Genomic DNA, 3,269 nt, shown 5'->3' with positions numbered 1-3,269 from the left:
ACCAGGTCAGGTGGTTCAGGCCAGAGATGGGCACAGGAGGCAGAGCCCAGAGGGGACACCTGGGAGGAACCCCCTAGAGCTGGGATACTGGCCATGTATGTATTTAAAATTCAGGTAGACATATGAGGAAAGTAAAAAGAACAAGTGACATCATGTTAATAAAATGTCTATTTAACCTTTACACCAAATGTTAGTTCATGATACAGGACAATTCCTAATCAGGAGCTTCAATCTGAGTGTGTGTATGTGTGTGTGTGTGTGTGTGTGTGTGTGTGTTTTCTTTAGAATCTGGGTGTTTGTGACCTGCAGAGCAAGTGTCCATGCGGACTGTGCACATTTCTAGCCCCCATGAACCCGTGTGGTGATAGCTGAGCTCCAGCTTCAGGGTAGGAATCTGGGGACTGGTAAAAACTCTTCAGATCAGGGAAGCACAGGAGAGAAAGGACTGGAGACAGAGAGCTGGATCCTTTCTCCTCCAAACCCACCCTCTCTGACTCACAGTGACCCAGGATAGTGACTCTAGGGTGATGGTGGTCCACTTTGCCAAGTCTCTGGGCCCTTACCTGGTACAACAGTTTCCCGCACTGCAGAGCAGATTCCCAGTGTAGATGAAATGGTGTTGGGTCAGCATGAGAGACATCTGGGATTTCACAGTAGGGAGAAGTCAGCTCCTGCTGCACAGCATGAGGCCAGGCTGACGTCTGGTCAGGAGCTAAGGCAGTGGTGAGGTCAAGAGGACTTCACGGTCCTCCACCATGCTGAAAACACTAGAGCCTAGAGCAGCCAACTTCACAGTGCCTGTGGCCTGCTAGCAGCACAGGAATATAAACCAGGTGACATTTCTCACAGGTGTGAAAGTCTGGTTCAGGATTTGAAAATCAATATGAACCATCACATCAACAACACAAGCAGGAAACTCATATGGTCATTGCATAGACAGAGAAGGAGCGCCTGAGAAAGTACAAAACCTTCCATGACAAAAACTCATAGCAAAAATATAAAGAGGGACCGAGGTAAAGATGGCTTTGATGAAGAACATCTACAGAAACCCACAGGCACATCACATTCACTGCGGATGATTTAGAAGCTTCCCTCTAAGAAGAAGCACAAGGCAGGAATGTCCTCTCCATCTACACTGTGCACCATGACACTGGAAGTCGTAGTTAATGCAGAAAGAAGAAGGGCAGTGATAGGTGGGCAGGTGGTGAAGGAAGTAATAAAGCTGTGACCCACACACCATGATCAATGGGTCTGTGCAGAGGAGCAGAGGCCATTCCACGAGAGGAACAGCCTCTCCACACACTGGGCTGGTACAGCTGTATGTCCTGGGAATCCAGACCTAGACCTGACTCCCTTCACACATCTAGCTCAGGATTGGGCACTGGCCCAACGTGCCATGCAAAGCTCCTGAGCTCCTAGGAAGCAACAGGAGGAGGCCTTGATGGGCTGAGGCATGGCCCAGATGTCTTAGATGCAGCCTCAAAGGCCTGGCCCAGGAAAGTCAGAACCCATGAGCTGGGCCTCAATCAAATGAGAAACTTCTTTTTTCTAGAACTCAGGGTCAAGAGAGCTGGGAGATCAGACACAGAGACGGGATGTTTTCATAATGCACATCTTTCAAAGCATGATTGCTCAAAACAAAGCCTCAAACTGAACATGAAGGAAATAAACTCAATTAAACAATGGGGCACAGACCTTAAGCAAAACGGACCTCCAGGTGGAAGTGAGTACCTGAGAACAGGGGCCCTGCCCACTGTCAACAGGACATGGAAGGTGAACGACCAGGATGCATCATGTGAGAATCACCTCTGCCAAAGTGGCTGGAATCCAGATGCTGACAAACCCAGTTTTGGAGAGGATGTGGAGCAGCAGAAACTCATCAGTGCTGGGGAAGGGAAGGGTCGAGCCTCTGTGGAAGAGTTTGATGGGCTCTAAAACGGTAAGCAAACACTCACCCTAAGGTCCATCAATCCAGCTCTTGACATTTCCTAAAAAGACCCATAGAGTTACATCCGCATTGGTTTCTGCATACAAAGTTTCATCCGAAGCAGTCACAGCATGCCAGCAAACCTTCAGTCAGGGCTGTGGGACACCAGGTGCATCCAGAGAGTAGAGCACTGTTCAGAGCAAAAGGAAATGAATTTTCAAGTCCTGAGCAGACTTGGAGAAAACTTAGAGTCCCATCATGAAGTGAGGAAAGCCAATCAATCTGAAAGGCTGCATCTTGTGAGTCAACTCCAGAACATCCCGGGAGGAGGCACAATGGGGACATCAGAAAGATCAGGGACTCTCACTGGAAGGATGTCACAGGAGCCTGGAGGGTATGGAAGCCATGGGACTGCTCTGACGACCCTCTCATGCTGTACACAGCCCTTGCACTTGTCCTACACGCAGGCTGCAGGCCGGGCATTCTGGTGTGAAGCAGCTCTGGGGAGGACAGTGCAGGGCTGCAGGGAAAGCCGCTGTTCACCTAGGTCCAGCTGGAGGAGTCGGCCATGTAGGAAACGGTCAGTGTGCGGGCAGAGAACATGCATGGGCTCATGCTTCTGCAGTTTGCTCCTTACCTGAAACTGCTCTTTCAAAAGGTGCAGCTGAAAAGGACCATCAGTTTAAAATGAAAACAATAATAATAACAAAACAAATCCCAGCACACAGCCCAGCGGTAAGCAGTGTAGTGAGCTGAGAGTCTCTCTGGAGGGCACAGAATGGCCTTAGTCTATGCTGCATGCTTTCTCTTCTGCTTTGGGGTTTCCACACTGGACAGGAACTTGAGCTGTGTGTGAACTGCACTCACCCTGATTTAGATCTGTTCTTCCTGTCCCTGTGTTTGTCTGGATGTCATGGCTTTGGTTGCCTTATGAGGATAAACCTGATGTCATCAGTCTTTTTTTTTTTTTTTCATAAGTCTTGATCTAATGTTTTTATTTTTATTTATCTCTCTTTCTCTCTCTCTTTCCCTCTCTGTTGCTCTCTCTCTCTCTCTCTCTCTCCTTCTCTCTCTCCCTCCCTGTCTCTCTTTCTCTCCCGTTCCTCCTGCAGGCTCTGAGACCACCTGTTTCAAGCCCTTCCAAGTCCTCTAGGCTGCCCTCATCTCTTTTTTCATGGCCCCATTCCACCCAGCACCTGCTTCTGCTATCATAGGTCCCGTGACTCTGACCTTATGCCACTGTCCCAGAATGATCTTGGTGATGACATTGGCCCTAGCTGCATGGACAGATCCTTAGCTGAATCAACTCAGCAAAAACCCTCTTGCCATGTAAAGTGAAGGA

At 48.9% G+C, this 3,269-nt stretch overlaps 1 long non-coding RNA gene across 1 annotated transcript; it reads right to left on the bottom strand.

Annotated features, from left to right (window-relative positions):
• Nucleotides 1-569: 569 nt before the first annotated feature.
• Nucleotides 570-2,729, bottom strand: LOC106148107. Its single transcript, XR_001233277.1, has 3 exons — nt 2,565-2,729; nt 1,956-2,117; nt 570-712 (listed from the first exon to the last, which is right to left on the bottom strand). It is a non-coding gene; the product is annotated as an uncharacterized LOC106148107 (long non-coding RNA).
• Between the last annotated feature and the right edge of the window lie 540 nt (nt 2,730-3,269).

The sequence above is a fragment of the Chinchilla lanigera genome, unplaced genomic scaffold (genome assembly GCF_000276665.1).
Source record: "Chinchilla lanigera isolate Chin_1 unplaced genomic scaffold, ChiLan1.0 scaffold00014, whole genome shotgun sequence".
Lineage (NCBI taxonomy): Eukaryota > Metazoa > Chordata > Mammalia > Rodentia > Chinchillidae > Chinchilla > Chinchilla lanigera.
This window is presented reverse-complemented; position numbering and strand designations above follow the sequence as displayed.